Here is a 19,082-nt window from a genome sequence, read left to right as displayed (position 1 = left end):
CTCGACCACACTACCACAAAATAGAGCATTAGTATTATCTATTTTTACCACTATTTTACCTCTAAGGGGAACCCTTGGACTCTGTGCATGCTATTCCTTACTTTGAAATAGCACATACAGAGCCAACTTCCTACAACGGGTATCTGAGGTGTGCGCAAGCAGTGCACGGGTGTCTGAGGTGTGCGCAAACAGTGCATGGGTGTCTGAGGTGTGCGCAAGCAGTGTACGGGTGTCTGAAGTGCAAAAGCAGTACACAGATGTCTGAAATGCACAAGGAGTGCAGGGGTGTCTGAAGTGCGCAAGCAGTGTAGGGGTGTCTGAGGAGCGTGCAAGCACTGCAGGGGTGGCTGAAGTGCACAAGGAATGCAGGGGTGTCTGAAGTGCGCAAGCAGTGTAGGGGTGTCAGAGAAGTGCACAAGTAGTGCACGGGTGTCAGAGAAGTACGCATGTAGTGCACCGGTGTCTGAGGAGTGTGCAAGTAGTGCACGGGTGTCTGAGGAGTGTGCAAGTAGTGCACGGGTGTCTGAGGAGTGCGCAAGCATTGCACGGGTGTCTGGGGAGTACGGAAGCACTGCATGGGTGTCTGGGGAGTGCGCAAACAGTACAGGGGTGTCTGAGGAGTGCACAAGCAGTGCACGGATGTCTGAGGAGTGCGCAAGCAGTGCATGGGTGTCTGAGGAGTGCACAAGCAGTTCATGTGTGTCTGAGGAGTGGGCAAGCAGTGAACGAGTGTCTGAGGAGTGGGCAAGCAGTGCACGAGTGTCTGAGGAGTGGGCAAGCAGTGCACGAGTGTCTGAGGAGTGGGCAAGCAGTGCACGGGTATCTGAGGTGTGCGCAAGCAGTGCACGGGTGTCTGAGGTGTGCGCAAGCAGTGCATGGGTGTCTGAGGCGTGTGCTGGCAGTGTACGGGTGTCTGAAGTGCAAAAGCAGTGCACAGATGTCTGAAATGCACAAGGAGTGCAGGGGTGTCTGAAGTGTGCAAGCAGTGTAGGGGTGTCTGAGGAGCGTGCAAGCACTGCAGGGGTGTCTGAAGTGCACAAGGAATGCAGGGGTGTCTGAAGTGCGCAAGCAGTGTAGGGGTGTCAGAGAAGTGCACAAGTAGTGCACGGGTGTCAGAGAAGTACGCATGTAGTGCACCGGTGTCTGAGGAGTGTGCAAGTAGTGCACGGGTGTCTGAGGAGTGTGCAAGTAGTGCACGGGTGTCTGAGGAGTGTGCAAGTAGTGCACGGGTGTCTGAGGAGTGCGCAAGCATTGCACGGGTGTCTGGGGAGTACGGAAGCACTGCATGGGTGTCTGAGGAGTGTGTAGCAGTACAGGGGAGTCTGAGGAGTGCACAAGCAGTGCACGGATGTCTGAGGAGCCGCTCAAGCAGTGCACAGGTGCCTGAAGAGTGGACAAGGAATGCACGGGTGTCTGAGGAGTGCACAAGGAGTGCACGGGTGTCTGAGCAGTGGACAAGGAGTGCACGGGTGTCTGAGGAGTGCACAAGGAGTGCACGGGTGTCTGATAAGTGCACAAGCAGTCCACGGGTGTCTGAGGAGTGGACAAGGAGTGCACGGGTGTCTGAGGAGTGGACAAGGAGTGCACGGGTGTCTGAGCAGTGGACAAGGAGTGCACGGGTGTCTGAGCAGTGGACAAGGAGTGCACGGGTGTCTGAGCAGTGGACAAGGAGTGCACGGGTGTCTGAGCAGTGGACAAGGAGTGCACGGGAGTCTGAGGAGTACACATGCAGTGCACGGGTGTCTGAGGAGTGAACAAGCAGTGCACGGGTGTCTGAGAAGTAAACAAGCAGTGCACGGGTGTCTGAGCAGTGGACCATGGGTGCACGGGTGTCTCAGGAGTGCACGGGTGTCTCAGGAGTGCACAAGCAGTGCACGGGTGCCTGAAGAGTGGACAAGGAATGTGCGGGTGTCTGAGGAGTGCACAAACAGTGCACGGGTGTCTGAGCAGTGGACAAGGAGTGCACGGTGTGTGAGGAGTGCACAAGCAGTGCAGGTGTGTCTGAGGAGTGCGCAAGCTGTGCACGGGTATCTGAGGAGTGTGCAAGCAGTGCACGAGTGTCTGAGGAGTGCACAAGCAATGCACGGGTGTCTGAGCAGTGGACAAGGAGTGCACGGGTGTCTGAGGAGTGCACAGGAGTCTTTGGAGTGCACGGGTGTCTGCGTAGGGGTGTGGAGTGTGTGTCGGCGGGACTGGCCTGGTGTCTTCTGCACCGACTGTTAACACAGCTGTCCCAACAAGGCTTTAAATATCTCGTGGTGCCGCCAGGGCATTTTAGGAGGGTGGCCCTGAAGGGGGGGGGGGGGGGGGGGGGGGGCGCCAGGTGTGTACCATCAGCAGCGTGACCCCGGGGGCAGGCAGCCAGGTGGGCGCCCTCAGAGGGTGTCCTATAGAGGAGTGCGCGACCCTGAGGGCGACATAACAGGTGCCCACTCCTACTGTCCCCAAGGAAGGGGGAGGACCTTACAGAGGGTGAGGCGGGGAGGGGAACCGTCTTCAAGAAAGTCGGCTGAGCCAGAAGGCTTTTCCTTTTTTTTTTTGCTTTACAGCATGCTGCATTCTGGGACTTGCAGTCTTTTATGCGGTGTAAGTCGCGGCGGCGCAGTGCGCCATAAGCCTCCTATCCATTGCCCCGTCCGACACATACAGAGTATAGCTCCCGAGCCCATGAGTTTGCACAAATCTCACCACCACTGCTCGCGCCCTACTCACTTGGCCGCACGGTCCAGCCACGGTCACTACCATGCATCTCATCCTAGCCACGCTCAGCATAGTGCGGTGCACGAGTCCGCTCCTTACTGTGAACTGCACTGTGCGCCACCTCCTCCCTTCCATTGCACCCTGGGCCCGCCCTGCACGGGGTACACTGCGCTGTCCACGCGCGTCTCACTGCAGTACCGCCGACTGACCACCAGGCGGCGCGTGCCTCGGCCTTAGGTGGGCTCCAATCGACGTCTCCCTTAAAGTCTCGGAAAGTTCGAACACACGTGACCCGAGGGACAGGACTCTCCCATGCCATCTAGTCCTCCTTGTTTTAGGGGTGCGAGGGCGCTTTTCAACTGTAAAAGTGCTACGAGCCAGGACCCCTTGTCAATGGTCTCGCCCGACGATGTGGGCCGGAGAATAACCTGTGTGCATGTTACATGTTCACGCACCAATTAACAAGCTTACAGTTTAATGCACAGGGAGAAGTGATCTGCCCAGAATCATACGATCATTTGGCCAAACAGCAACGCCGGAACTGGAAACCGAACCTCCTGGTCCCAAAATGAGCGCTTTAAGTATTTTAAACCGGTCTTCATTCCTGCTGCTTGTCCCCTTGCCGTGCACAGAAAAATCACTCGTGATTCACCCGTTGTATCCATCTTACAGCTCATTCATTAACAACTCGTACATAGCGCGGCGCCTCTCAGGACAGGCCTTAGTGCACCTTCCATTGCAACAACCACAGAGGCGCAAGATCTCTTTGTATAGGCACCATACATAAGGGTAGGGTGACCAGATTTTAAGGAGCAAAAACCGGGACAGGTCAGACATAAAAGAAGGACTAACGACTTTACACTCACTTTTATATCCAGCATGTCTCGTTTTTTTGCATAGCTTTGTGAATGTGTGCCTGTATATGTGTGTGTGTATATACATATCTACTTTTTGTCCAGTAGAAGGCGTTTTGCCGAAACGCATTGACATTTCTTGCAGGACTCTGTGTCACCATTACAAGCAATAAATTCGATATAATTCAATTTAATTCGGCATTGCTGGATATGATTTAGTTCAAATGGTCGAGATTTAACTAATGGGATTGGTGCACCCGTCAGATGGTTTTCGTTCCATCTGTTGAGGATTATTATATATACATATATTTATATGTACACACACATTAAGCTATGGCTTGACCTCCCACCCTGCACCCGCCAACCCGCCCCCACCCACCTCTCTGTGCTCCCCACTTGCCTCTCTGGTTGGAGCCGACAGGGGACTGTGTTGCCTGACAGTAACATACATTTCTTTAATTATTGCATACTTTGTAGGCGTCTGTTAAAGGAGAGCATACCTTTAACTTATGCTTCCCTAGATAATCTGACCTTTGTCCTAAAACCCAGGACATTTATGTAAAGACCTGACATTTGTCCCAAAAACCGGGACATTTGTTTGATATTAAGAGAAGCGTCGGGACACCGGGACAGTCCTCTAAAAACCGGGACTGTCAGGGGAAATCAAGGACGACTGGTCACCCTACATAAGGGGGGACTATGGGGAGGTAAAAAGGGAACCATGGACTGGGTAACATAATTGGGGTGATGAACTGAAAGGACTGTCTCAGGTGAGAGTAAAAGTGGGGGAGTTAAGAAGTCCACCAACAAGTGATTGTCCTACACTTGAGATCGTCTAGACTCCAGAGCTCTCTGAGGAGAGAGTTCACCAACTCTGCTGCTGTCTCTGAAAGCGCTTGGGACACGGAAGGCAGGAATTAACTTTCAGTTTCTCCATCCGAGGTTGTATCTGCTCCTCAGGTTTTCTCGGCGAGGTGCAAGTTGTTGCCGATATAGTGCCTTGAATCAGATGAGGGATACAAAAGGTGACAAGTGGAATGCTTGAATCACTGTCAGTCCATGTTATTTACTTGGGCTAGATCCCAGTCCATCTTTTTTAACCCACCATGTCACATCAGGTTGGAAACAGCTATGTGCAAATTAGCTTTGCTTTTGCTCCAGTAGGAAAAGTCCAACCTGAAATGCCAAGCTGGGTCACCTCTGAACTGGAACACAAGCAACCCAGGACCGGTTCTAGCCTGTTTGGGCCTCGTCAGTAGGGTAAAGCTTGAGTCCTATGGCACATGAACTTAGGATCCATGTCTAAGGGTGCTGTTTCTCGGAGGTCGTCGCACTGAAGAACACAAAAATGTAATAGGTGGAATACTTCAATTAATCTGAGCCACTGATAATTACCTGTGGCCCGCATTTCAGTCCCTCGTTTCTTTACCCATCATACCACCTCAAACACAAGGCAGCTGTTATAAGATGGAGGCCAGTTTCAATACAGAAGCAGCCAAATTGACAACAAAATGGCTGTACCTAGGCATGAGATCACAAGATCCACTGTCTCCTTCCACTGGGCTGCTATGACTTTCAGATTCCACAGTTTAGGATTCCTGTGTTCTGAGATTCCCACAGGCTGCCATTAGTTTGTTATCCAAGATTCCATGGACCACTGTTACTTTGTTTCTTGAGATTCCATAAGCTACCATTCCCATGTTCTGAGATTCCACTGGCTAGCCTCACGTAGTTCCATGAGATTCCACAGGTTGCCACTAGTTTGTTATCCAAGATTCCATGGACCACTGTTACTGTGTTTCCTGAGATTCCATAGGTTACCATTCCCGTGTTCTGAGATTCCACGGGCTAGCCTTACGTACTTCCATGAGATTCCACAGGCTGCCATTAGTTTGTTATCTGAGATTCCATAGACTGCTGCTACTTTGTTTCCTGAGATTCTATTGGCTACCATTCCCATGTTCTGAGATAGCACTACCCTTACGTAGTTCCATGAGATTCCACAGGCTGCCATTAGTTTGTTATCTCAGATTCCATGGACCACTGTTACTTTGTTTCCTCAGATTCCAAAAGATACCATTCCCATGTTGTGAGATTCCACGGGCTAGCCTTACGTACTTCCATGAGATTCCACAGGCTGCCATTAGTTTGTTATCTGAGATTCCATGGACCACTGTTACTTTGTTTCCTGAGATTCCATAAGATACCATTCCCATGTTCTGAGATTCCTCAAGCTAGCCTTACGTAGTTTCATGAGATTTCACAGGATGCAATAAGTTTGTTATCTGAGATTCAATGGACCACTGTTACTTTGTTTTCTGAGATTCCATAAGATACCATTCCTATGTTCTGAGATTCCACGGGCTAGCCTTACATAGTTCCATGAGATTCCACAGGATGCCATTAGTTTGTTATCCAGGATTCCATAGACCACTGTTACTTTGTTTCCTGAGACTCCATAGGCTACCATTCCCGTGTTCTGAGATTCCACAGGCTAGCCTTACGTAGTTTCATGAGATTCCACAGGGTGCCATAAGTTTGTTATCTGAGATTCAATGGACCACTGTTACTTTGTTTTCTGAGATTCCATAGGATACCATTCCTATGTTCTGAGATTCCACGTGCTAGCCTTACATAGTTCCATGAGATTCCACAGGATGCCATTAGTTTGTTATCCAAGATTCCATAGACCACTGTTACTTTGTTTCCTGAGACTCCAAAGGCTACCATTCCCGTGTTCTGAGATTCCACGGGCTAGCCTTATGTAGTTCCATGAGATTCCACAGGCTGCCATTAGTTTGTTAACTGAGATTCCATAGACCACTGTTAATTTGTGTCCTGAGATTCCATGGGCTACCATTCCTGTGTTCTGAGATTCCACGGGCTAGCCTTACGTAGTTTCATGAGATTCCACAGGCTGCCATTAGTTTGTTATCTGAGATTCCATGGACCACTGTTACTTTGTTTCCTGAGATTCCATAATAAACCATTGGTATGTTCTGAGATTCCACGGGCTAGCCTTACGTACTTCCATGAGATTCCACAGGCTGCCATTAGTTTGTTATCTGAGATTCCATAGACCACTGTTACTTTGTTTCCTGAGATTCTGTGGGCTACCATTCCCAAGTTCAGAGGTAGCAAAGGCTGCCTTTGCTTTGTTGCCTAAGATTCCATAGCTCAGCATTCCTGTGTTCCTGGAGATCCCATGCACTCGCATTCACCTGCGCCTTGAGCTTCATTGGACCAGTTCCTTCACTCCTGAGATACACTGGCCTTGTTGCCCTATGTTCCCCAGAGATGCATGCCTGTGTGTCACAAGGTAACACCGTGGTCTTCCGAGATTCCACTGGCTCCATCCATGCACTCAGTTCCTGTAGGCTAGTCTTCCTGTGTGCCTGACAAAGGCAGTTAGCTGGCTCATTTTACTCTGTTCTTTAACATGTCCCATGCTAGCATTTGTTGCCTCTACTAAGAATATGTAGGCTGGCATTCCTTTGTTGCCAGCTCCCAAGGGCAAACTCTCCCGTGCCCCTGACACAGGCAGGCAGCTGCCTCATCTTTCTGTGTTTTTTTAAAACGTCCTATGCTAAAAAATGTTTGCCTGTCCTAGGACTCCATAGGCTAGCATATCTGTGTTGTGAGCTCCCAAGGGCTAGCTTTCCTGTGTTCCCCGACATAACCAGCCATCTGGCATATCATACTGTGTTCTTTAAAATGTCCCGGACTAGCATTCGTTACCTCTACTAAAATATGTAGGCTGGCTTTCCTGTGCCCCCTGACACAGGCAGCCAGCTGCCTCATCTTTCTCTGTTTTTTAAAACGTCCTATGCTGACATGTTTTGCCTGTCCTAGGACTCCGTAGGCTAGCGTTCCCGTGTCGTGAGCTCCCAAGGGCTAGCTTTCCTGCGTTTCCTGTGCTCCCTGACACAGGTAGCCTGCTGCCTCATCTCACCGAGGGCCAGATGTAGCAAAGGTTTTTACCCATTCTGTGTCTATGGGAAAAAGTGTTCGTTCATATGACCCTGAGTTCTTTCCAACGCCCCTTGCTAGCATTCTTTGCCTCTCCTAAAACTCGGTAGGATAACATTCCTGTGTCACGAGCTGCCAAGGGCTAGCATTCCTGTGTCGCGAGCTCCCAAGGCTAGCTTTCCTGTGTCACGAGCTGCCAAGGGCTAGCATTCCTGTGTCGCGAGCTCCCAAGGCTAGCTTTCCTGTGTCGCGAGCTCCCAAGGGCCAGCTTTCCTGTGCCTCCCAAGATGTGAAAGGCCAGCAGGGGTGACTCCAGGCCTAGATTTGCTGTGTCCCCTGAGACTGGGTTTGCTAATATTCCTGTGTCATTGAGACTCCGCCTTCCTGTCCTCCCACGGATTCAGCAGGGTGACGTGTGCATTCCACACGATTCTTGAATCAAACACAGTTATTTATTTGAGACTTTGAGTGCAGGCATTCCTGTGCCCCTGAGATCATGGTGCGAATGACTGAGTCCTGGCATGCTCGGTGCTGCTGGCCGATAAACCAGGACCGGCTGAAGGCCCCTGACCTTGGGCCGGGGGAGTTCTGTTAGCTCCTGCCCTCAGTGAGCTGCTTCCGTCCTCTGCTCCCCGGTCCTGCCTCCTCCTCCGCAGAGCTCTGCTCGCTTCCTACACCTGGGCTTCACCTCCTGCCCGGGGCAGAGCACATTCCTGCTCGCTTACTGCCTGTTGCCGTTTTATGTTTATTGGTTTTATGTAGCCCCGCACACCACCTGGTGCTCCGCTTCAGGGCGCTCTGGGCCACAAATCACTGATCGCTTCTGCCGGAGATTAATGTGTGGGAACATCAGAGGCAAGAAGGCTGCGGGAGAGAGTGAGAGCTGTGGACCGAAATATCAGCAGGGAAAGAAGACCCCTTCTGTGACTCCCGCAGAGGGTCGGATGGAATCTGTAGCGAGCCTTTCCGTCCAGGCCCTGGTCAGTTTCGAACTAAATCCATCCTCAAGCCCTCTGACCCCGCCTCGCGCCCCAGAGGCGTACTGCATAGGTGTAGATGGTGTGTCCAGTGGAATAAAAAACAGGTCTCTTTACACAGCTCTCTATCGACAACAGTGAAGACTCTAGAATGTCTCTTCATGGGATGATGCTTCATACTGTTTAACCGATCCGTGTCACCAACAATAATTACTCTAGAATGTCTCTTGTAACCAATCCTGTGTCACCAACAATAATTATTCTAGAATGTCTCTTGTAACCAATCCTGTGTCACCAACAATAAGGATTCTAGAATGTCTCTTTATGGGATGATGCTTCATACTGTTTAACCGATCCGTGTCACCAACAATAATTACTCTAGAATGTCTCTTGTAACCAATCCTGTGTCACCAACAATAAGGATTCTAGAATGTCTCTTCATGGGATGATGCCTCATACTGTTTAACCCATCCTATGCCACCTGCATTAAAGATTCCAGATGTTGTGGAGATCCTTAGCAAGATGCGTGAAGCAGGCTACTGCAACCCATGTGACGCGGGGGGCCACCCAACCCTACATGGGCCCCCCGGCCCTTAAAGGAGCCCGTTCAGTACAGCCAATAAATACGGGTGACACATGGGTGACTCAAGGGCCCCTCATCACATTCTGCAGAGGTGGGCACATCATATAGTGTTACTCCAATCTCCCTATCGGACCTTTACCGGTTGTTGTCCTCGGCTTGTCTGGTAATTCTGGCCACACATGACCATTGACTGTCCGTCTGTGATTGTGAACAAGGTAGGTATTCTCCGAAGTCTGGAAGCTAGAGGCTGTTGCGTCCACTGTGACTGTGGTGCTTTAGGTGATCCCTAAGCTGGATCATAGTGTAGCAAAGGCCCAGTCAAAGTACAGGCAGCCCCTCCTGGCTTCTTATTTTACATCAAAATATTTAAGACCTATTTACGGTTTGGGGCTATATGTCGTATGTGTGCATGTCAAAAAAATCCCACTGATTGGACATTAAACTGCATTAGAACATTGGAATGTTGGGCGCTCCATGGAAGACAATGGAGAATCTCCAGGCTTATAATGGCTGGTAGAAGCCCAGAGCTCAAACATTCCAATGTTTGTCTTCCTGTTTCTTGATCTCCTCCCTCTTTAATTTAGAGCATTCTACCCTCAGTGGGTGGAATGTTCTAATAGCCTTATAGCCCTTTTGCTTTGGGCTATACCAGTTATTAATGGCTACCCCCCTCATTGTAGCTCGGGTTCAGGGCCTTTAACAATCGGTACAGCCCTCAGCAGTGGGCCAAACAGCTATATCAAGCATCATAACTTGTACTACACCATATCTGAAACCATCTTACACACCACCTCCTCTGAGCGAGCCTCGGCTGCTCGAGCACAGCAGCCACTGGAGGGCCAAGGGACCTGAGGGAGTCTCGGCTAGCCTCTAGAGGCAGGAGTAGTTTAATCCTTGCTATACTTAGGTGCCCCACACGCCCAATTGATTGGCAAGAAAAGGTCGGATGCTCCCTATGCCTACACCCCAACACCCAGGTGTCCGCATGCTACTGTCCTATGCCCAAGCCCACCCCCTGTTTGCTTCATCTCCCTGCGTCCATCCATGGAGGTGATTCTCGCCCCTCATGGCCACACCTGCAACGTGTCCCAACACTCGCCCCCCGCCGTTTCCAGGGCCCGCGGGGGGTGCTCAGAGTAATACAGAACTGAGATTTATTAAATTTGGCGGGTTAAGTCCCTCCATCTGCTGGGTAATGCTGCACTGAGGCTTGGCGGCTAGTGAGACTGGATTAGGGCGGATGATCTGCCGAACCTCCCTCTCATTTCATCCCAGGGAGTCAAAGGTCTCCTCAGGCAGGGGCAGTGGGTACGGCAACCTGAGATTACAATGCAGGGCCCTTGTGCTGATTACAGCAGGGACACTGAGAGTGTACAGCACAGCGCCTGTCACTGACAGGTACAGCGTGTGCGTCAAAGTCTGTGCACCATAGCCAGGGCCACCGGAATTATGCATCAGGGAAGGGCCAAATTATGTGGCAGGGTTGAGGAAATTATGCAGCAAGAAAAGGAAAATTATACCGCGTAATACAGCACCTTTTGTGATAGTATTCCTTCATTATTTTGACATTTCAACACTTGTTAACACTGTTTGGACATTGGTTGCACCCCATTTGTACCAGTTTGAGACATAAATATAGCTAGAAGCAACTGCAAGGTGACCAGTCAACATTTTAAAAGGGCCTTCCACTGTGTGCAACACGTGTCCCTGCATTTTCAGTAACTTTTGAACCCTTTGTGTTTGAAAGATTTTTTGGGGTTAAAATCTACAGATTATGAAGCAGATTGTGTACCGTGTGGCAAATGTGTCAAATCTATAATAATGCGAAAAATGCCTTTGTATATTTCCAGTGGCCCTGACCATAGCCTGTATGTCTGAGAGATGGTGTATTCATCAGAGTCTGTCTGTGGGAGCATGTGTGCCAACTGTGCGTCAAAGACTCTATCTGGGTTTGTGCACCACAGCCTGCATGTCTGGGAGATTGTGTGTGTGTGTGTCCCATATCCGTCTCTGGGAGCATGTCTGCCTACTGTCCATCAAGTCCTGTGTTACTGTCTCTGGGAGCGTCTGTGGCTATTGTCTGTCAAAGCTTGTGTGCCTGTCTCTGGGAGCATGTGTGGCTACTGTGCATCATAGCTTGTGAGCCGGTCTCTGGGAGGATGTGTGTCTACTGTGCATCACATCCTGTGTGCCCATCTACAGAACCGTGTCTATCTACTGTGCATCACATCCTGTGTGTCTGTCTCTGGGAGCATGTGTGTCTTCTGTGCATCACAGCTTGTGAGCCTGTCTCTGGGAGCATGTGTGTCTACTGTACATCACAGCTTGTGTGCCTGTCTCTGGGAGGATGTGTGCCTACTGTCCATCACAGCTTGTGTGCCTGTCTCTGGGAGCATGTGTGTCTACTGTGCATCACATCCTGTGTGCCTGTCTCTGGGAGCATGTGTGGCTATTGTGCATCACAGCTTGTGTGCCTGTCTCTGGGAGGATGTGTGTCTACTGTGCATCATAGCTTGTGCGCCTGTCTCTGGGAGCATGTGTGTCTACTGTGCATCACATCCTGTGTGCCTGTCTCTGGGACCATGTGTGGCTGTTGTACATCACAGCTTGTGTGTCTGTCTCTGGGAGGATGTGTGCCTACTGTCCATCACAGCTTGTGTGTGCCTGTCTCTGAGAGGATTTGTGCCTACTTTACATCACATCCTGTGTGCCTGTTTCTGGGAGCATGTGTGGCTATTGTGCATCACAGCTTGTGTGCCTGTCTCTGGGAGGATGTGTGTCTACTGTGCATCATATCTTGTGTGCCTGTCTCTGGGAGGATGTGTGCCTACTGTGCATCACAGCTTGCATGCCTGTCTCTGGGAGGATGTGTGTCTACTGTGCATCATAGCTTATATGCCTGTATCTGGGGGCATGTGTGGCTATTGTGCATCACAGCTTGTGTGCCTATCTCTGGGAGGATGTGTGTCTACTGTGCATCATAGCTTATGTGCCTGTCTCTGGGAGGATGTGTGCCTACTGTGCATCACACTCTGTGTGCCTGTCTCTAAGTATGTGTGTCTACTGTGCATCACATCTTGTGTGCCTATCTCTGTGAGCATGTGTGGCTATTGCACATCACAGCGTGTGTGTCTGTCTCTGGGAGGATGTGTGTCTATTGTGCATCACATCCTGTGTGCCTGTCTCTGGGAGCATGTGTGGCTATTGTGCATCACAGCTTGTGTGCCTGTCTCTGGGAAGATGTGTGTCTACTGTGCATCATAGCTTGTGTGCCTGTCTCTGTGAGCATGTGTGTCTACTGTGCATCACATCCTGTGTGCCTGTCTCTGGGAGCATGTGTGGCTATTGTGCATCACAGCTTGTGTGTCTGTCTCTGGGAGGATGTGTGCCTACTGTCCATCACAGCTTGTGTGTGCCTGTCTCTGGGAGGATGTGTGCCTACTTTACATCACATCCTGTGTGCCTGTCTCTGGGAGCATGTGTGTCTACTGTGCATCATAGCTTGTGTGCCTGTCTCTGGGAGGATGTGTGCGTACTGTGCATCATAGCTTATGTGCCTGTCTCTGGGATCATGTGTGGCTATTGTACATCACAGCTTGTGTGCCTGTCTCTGGGAGGATGTGTGTCTACTGTGCATCACACCCTGTGTGCCTGTCTCTGAGTGAATGTGTGTCTACTGTGAATCACATCCTTTGTGCCTGTATCTGGCAGCATGTGTGGCTATTGCGCATCACACCTTGTGTGTCTGTCTCTGGGAGGATGTGTGCCTACTGTGCATCACAGTTTGTGTGCCTGTCTCTGGGAGGATGTGTGCCTACTGTGCATCACAGCTTGTGTGTCCGTCTCTGGGAGGATGTGTGTCTACTGTGCATCACATCCTGTGTGCCCATCTACGGAACCGTGTCTGTCTACTGTGCATCACATCCTGTGTGCCTGTCTCTGGGAGCATGTGTGGCTATTGTGCATCACAGCTTGTGTGCCTGTCTCTGGGAGGATGTGTGTCTACTGTGCATCACACCCTGTGTGCCGATTTATGATAGTGTGTGTGTCTACTGCGCATCATAGCCTGTGAGTCTGTCTCTGGGTGGGTGGGTGTCTACTGTGCATCACATCTTGTGTGCCCATCTACGGAACCGTGTCTGTCTACTGTGCATCAGATCCTGTGTGCCTGCCTCTTAGAAGAATGTGTGGCTATTGTGCATCACAGATTATGTGTCTGTCTCTGGGAGGATGTGGGCCTACTGTCCATCACAGCTTGTGTGTGCCTGTCTCTGGGAGCACGTGTGTCTACTGTGCATCATAGCTTGTGTGCCTGTCTCTGGGAGCATGTGTGTCTACTGCGCATCCGTAGCTTGTGTGCCTGTCTCTGGGAGGATGTGTGTCTACTGTGCATCACAGCTTGTGTGCCTGTCTCTGGGAGCATGTGTGCTTATACTGTTCATCAAATCCTGTGTGGCCATCTATGGAAGTATTTGTGTCTACTGCGCATCATAGCCTGTGTGCCTGTCTCTGGGAGCATGTGTGGCTATTGCACATCACAGCTTGTGTGTCTGTCTCTGGTAGGAGGTGTGCCTACTGTGCTTCACATCCTGGTTGCCTATCTATGGAAATGTGTGTGTCTACTGTGCATCATAGCCTGTGTGTCTGTCTCTGGGTTGATGTTTTTTCAACTGTGCATCACATCCTATGTGCCTGCTTCTGGGAGCATGTATAGCTGTTGTGCATCACAGCTTATGTGCCTGCCTCTGAGTGCATGTGTGCCTACTTTCCATCACAGCTTGTGTGTGCCTGTCTCTGGAAGGATGTGTGCCTACTGTGCATCACATCTTGTGTGCCTGTCTCTGGGAGGACGTATGCCTACTGTGCATCATATCCTGCATACCTGTCTCTGGGAGGATGTGCACCTACTGCACATCATATCATGCATGGAGGATGTGGGCCTCCTCTGCCTTATCCTGCATGCCTGTCTCTAGGAGGATGTGGGCCTGCTGTGTATCACACCTTGTGTGCCTATCTCTGGGAGGATGTGTGCCTACTGTACATCACATCCTGTGTGCCTGTCTCTGGGAGGATGTGCACCTACTGCACATCATATCCTGCATGGAGGATGGTGGCCTCCTGTGCATCATATCCTGCATGCCTGTCTCTAGGAGGATGTGGGCCTACTGTGCATCACACCTTGTGTGCCTATCTCTGGGAGGATGTGTCTGCTGTGCATCACAGCCTGTAATGTCTGTCTTTGGGAGCTAGTGTGTTATGGCCAGAACTTTAAGATAAACGCAATTATTGCACAACTGTAGTGTTTCCGTAATAAATATAATTCTGGTAAATGTTCTGCATAATCTGTTTATTACATAGTTTTTTGATTTTACAGAAAATTTGTTTCTAGTTCAAACTGATCTAAAGTTATTAAAATCACTGCACACTGTGGGCAACAACATGGCTTACACTTTGCAAAACTTAACTGTGGCACTGTACTCAGACTTTAAAAGGAGGGTGGTGACATTTTAGCTCAGATATCACAAAACATTGTATTAAATTATAAATATGATGAAAAATAACTACACAGAATGAGCCACATAATGCTGTAAAATGTCCCTTTCCTTGTCGCATAATTTGCATTTCTATATGTATATTTATAATTTACTGTTCTGAAATGGCTATCAGCCATGTTGGAACAGTAAAGTTAAAAAGACATTTCTGATGCATCATAACAGACGTGTCATGATCATGCTCTGCAACAGATGCAGATGCGTTGCAGCGTAAATGGGCCCACATGGGCCATCTTGGAATGAACCACTGCAAGATGGCTGCCTCACACGCATCCGCACTTATCAAGATGCATATGCACGATGAATGCTTTGTGACTCGCTAGCGGCTGTTTTGACTCTTTTTACTTTCCTGCTCCAGCGTGGCTCTTGGCCATTTTAAAACAGTAAAATTAAGATACAAATACAAAGGAAGTGTGTGGCCCAGTAGCACGTGGCAGATGGCAGAACTTCGAAATAAATAACCATAAGTGATATAATACAAACCTTTGAGAAATCCAGTACATGCGCACTCGCATGTCAAAGGCTGACCATATTGGCTTTGTCAGTGCTTGTTTCAAACAGGCATGGGCTGGGGCAGAGGTTCTTAATCTGAGGTTTGCAGATCCCTGGTGGTCTGCAGCTCCCATTCAGTCAATCTGTGACTGTTTAGAAATTTAAAAGATATTAGCAGATTAATGAATTATGTATAAATGAAGAACATTTTAAATGTTAAAACCTCTGTGAAGGTGAAGGATTTTTTTTAAATAGGAGGCTAAAAGTTAAGTGGGTTTCCATAGCTTGCTTTGTGGGGGCAGCACAAGTGCAGCAAACAGAATAGAGCATGGACGATGGGTGGTCTCAGTTGAAATGCAGACAAAAGAGAGGCGTTAGGAGCAAAGAAGACAAAGTGATGGCTAAAGTCTGGTGTATTGCTTCATCTAGTGGAATTAACAATCGAATTTAGACAAGCCAAAACCTTCTGATTAAAATTAAAAGTTCGTTTTTTCTATTTATCTTGGTGAATTAGACAACATTTTTCATTGTTTGTGTATTTTTTTAGATGTATTCTTATTTCTTTATTTTTGTCTGTTGTTTTGAGGTTAAAATCATAGAAATTGGTAGGCCGGGGTTCCTCGTTTCCAGCAATGACTTAGTGGGCAGACCCCAGTTCCAGTAATGATTCAGCGGGGGTACGCAGAAGTTAAAAGATTAGGATCTGCTGGACTGGGGTACTGGTTCCGGGGTGGTGGGGTCGGTGGCGAGGCAGGTTGCTCTGGACCCGACTATGACTGAGGGTGATACTGGCACTGGTCTGGGCCTCAGCACCGAGCTGTGTTAGGGTTGCCTGGCTCACACCCAAGCAGATGCTGGAGTGGGGCTTTGGCACTTCTGCACATATTTTCGGATGCCGTGCAGGTTCTCTTCGCATCCCTAAAGGTTGCAATTCAGAGTTGTTCTTGAGACATTGCTAGAATCAAAATGTTGCTGATGTAAATATGAATTTGCAGAGTGCAATAGATACGACTCAAGACGCTTTTTCCCCAAAGTAGTGCTGATGTCATTGTTTTGGGATAGGGGCCACCGCAGGACTTGGACCTGGCATGCGAGACCCCACTGTATGTCGGCTGTTTGTCTTCTACAACCTCCAGGAGCCACAAACCCCCAAGACAGAACCCATTGACACAGGGGTTTAGGCAGTATGTCCCTACCAGGGCCACTGGTACCAGTTGGGTGGGGCTCTCTGCCAGCTGCCAGACACACCATGAAGGAGCTGGTATACTCATACTGCCATGCCCTGCCAGCTGATAACGCCATGGGGTGGGGATAGGCAACCGTACCAATCACCAACACCGTGCAGCTCAATCAGTGGCACCCATGGCTGCGGAGACACCTTACAGCTACCATCTTCGGGGAGTTCCGGCTGCGGCCCACAGACACCCCTGGAACTTGGGCCCGGGGGACCCATGCAGCAGGCATCAGCCCGCAGCATGGGAGTTTGAGGAGGAGTACACGGTCTGGCAGCGGCTCAGGATGTGCAGCCACAAGGGGGGCTTCGGTAGAGGGGCTCAGGGGAAGACATCAGCAGACACCTAGGCAGTATAGCTTAGGATATGCAGCCCCAGACGCCATGGGGTCTTGGGTAGGCGGCTTAATCTGTGGTCCGAGGACCCCTGCGGGTCCGTAAGGCTTACTGAGGGGTCCACGACTGTTTTACAACATGAAATAATGTTAAAATAATAAAGTGTATGCAAATAAAGAAGCAAAACTGAACATCGAAAATCATTTTCTATATTTGATTGTGGTTTAAACTAAATATTTCAATATTTCAGCACTTGTTTGGTGTATACTTGCTCTTATATTTTTGTGAAGCGTTTTGAAGTTCAAATCATAGAAATTGCTTAGGCCAGGGGACCCCAACTTCTTCATAATGACTCAGTGTGACCCCCACATTGCAATGATGATTCAGTGGAAGTTCACAGGAGTCAAAATGTTAAGAACTGCTAACTTAGAATACAGCCCATACATCATGGGGGCCTAGGTAGAGGGGCTCAGGGGTAGATATCAGCAGACACCTAGGCAGTATAGCTTAGAATATGCAGCCCTATACACCATGGGGGCTTGGGTAGAGGGGCTCAGGTGTAGACAGCAACAGACACTGAGGCGGCACAGCTTAGGATATGCAGCCCCAGACACCATGGGGTCTTGGGTAGAGGAGCTCAGGAGGCAGACATCAACAGACACCTAGGCAGTATAGCTTAGGATATGCAGCCCCAGACGCCATGTGGTCTTGGGTAGAGGGGCTCAGAAGGCAGACATCAACAGCCACTAAGGTGGCACAGCTTAGGATATGCAGCCCTAGACACCATGGGGACTTGGGTAGAGGGGCTCAGAGGTAGACATCAACAGACACTGAGGCCGCACAGCTTAGGATATGCAGCCCCAGACACCATGGGGGCTTGGGTAGAGGGGCTGAGGAGGCAGACATCAACACACACCTAGGTAGCACAGCTTAGGATATGCAGCCCCAGACACCATGGGGCCTGGGTAGAAGGGTGGAGGAGGCAGACATCAACACACACCTAGGCAGCACAGCTTAGGATACGCAGCCCAAGACACCAAGGGGGATTGGGCAGAGGGGCTCGGTGAGCAGACACCGACAGACACCGAGCAGGCTCCGGCAGCGGCTCAGGATAGGAGGCCGCAAGGGACCGACTTCATGTGATGCAAGCGCAGCTGCTGGAGCGGCAGCGCCTCTGTAAACAGCCCTAATGAATCCCCCAGACACCTCACTGGGCTGCTGCCAGGTGTGTCAGACAGAGCCCGCTCCCACGGGGCGGGGGAGGGAGAGAGTCTGGTCCAGGCAGGGCATGAGAGAGGCCCTCGGATGCACCTGGGGGAGGCGAAGGGTCAGGGGAGAAAGGATGGGGGCGAGAGGACAGCACAAACCACAGACTCACTACCTAACACACAACACCTGCACCAGGGAGGCAGGAGGGGCGAGGGAGAAGGGCTGGGGCAGAGAGGCAGCATGTCAGAGCTGACCAACATCAGACAACTTCATGACCTAACAAACACCTTCACACCTGACACCCACCTGCACCGGGGAGGAAGGAGGGGCGAGGGAGAAGGGCTGGGGCAGAGAGGCAGCATGTCAGAGCTGACCAACATCAGACAACTTCATAACTTAATACCCACATTCACAACCTGACACACACCTGCACCGGAGAGGCAGGAGGGGCGAGGGAAGGCTGAGCAGAGAGGCAGCATGTCAGAGCTGACCAACACCAGACAGGTTCATAACTTAATACCCACCTTCACAACCTGACACCCACCTGCCCCTGCGAGATAGACACGAAGACTCACGGGAGGGTGAGGGGAACCAGCATTGCGAGAAGACGTCACAATGAACGACATACAACTTTACACCGCAGCTGCACCACCTGCAGTGTTTAATTTATGCTTATTGTTTCCGGTGCTGAGCACTGGCACTTATTTTAGAGGGTCGGCGCTTATTCTTCTGCATCAAGCATTTGCTGCGAGCAAAAGACCCGAATGGGAAAGACAGAGGAAGGGGAAAACAAAAAAAGTCACCAAGGGAGAAAGCAGAAAGCTGCAAGAGTGAGCTGAAGGGGCAGGGAGTGCCTGTGATTAAAGAGGCCCGAAAAGGCTTCAGAATTCCGCCCTCAGTATCCTGCGCTGGCACATATATTTAAATGCAGCAGCTGTGTGTTTAAGAGGAGCGATCCGATCTGGGCACCGGCACGTTTTTCTTTACAAATTAAGCACCTGCTCTCTTCAGAGCATCCATTGGAGGGGACGGCTGCCAAGTATGGGGGCACTGACAGCCAGAGGCGTGCGTGGAAGCAAACCGTGCAACAATGCGCGTGTTTTCACCCTGTGGCTGTGTCTGGGCAGCAGGTGGGGTGGGTGTAGCGTGGGTAGACGGTTGTTGAAGGGTTTGAGGCAA

At 50.2% G+C, this 19,082-nt stretch overlaps 1 protein-coding gene across 3 annotated transcripts in view; it reads right to left on the bottom strand.

The window, feature by feature from the left end:
- The window catches only part of PTPRS (protein tyrosine phosphatase receptor type S), a 542,831-nt gene that overhangs the window by 434,909 nt on the left and 88,840 nt on the right, over nucleotides 1-19,082 (bottom strand). The window contains exon 1 of one of the 3 annotated variants that reach the window (XM_069215973.1): nucleotides 2,800-2,822. The exons of 1 other annotated variant lie outside the window; for it this stretch is intronic. The gene's annotated coding sequence lies outside the window, so the exon portion shown is untranslated. Of the gene's footprint in view, nucleotides 1-2,712; nucleotides 2,823-19,082 lie in introns of those variants that run through there. One more of the 3 variants, XM_069215971.1, reaches the window with a different exon arrangement.

This window comes from Pleurodeles waltl, chromosome 12 (assembly GCF_031143425.1).
Source record: "Pleurodeles waltl isolate 20211129_DDA chromosome 12, aPleWal1.hap1.20221129, whole genome shotgun sequence".
NCBI classification, from domain to species: Eukaryota; Metazoa; Chordata; class Amphibia; order Caudata; family Salamandridae; genus Pleurodeles; species Pleurodeles waltl.
The sequence above is the reverse complement of the archived record's forward strand: the minus strand, read 5'-3'. Positions and strand labels throughout refer to the sequence as shown.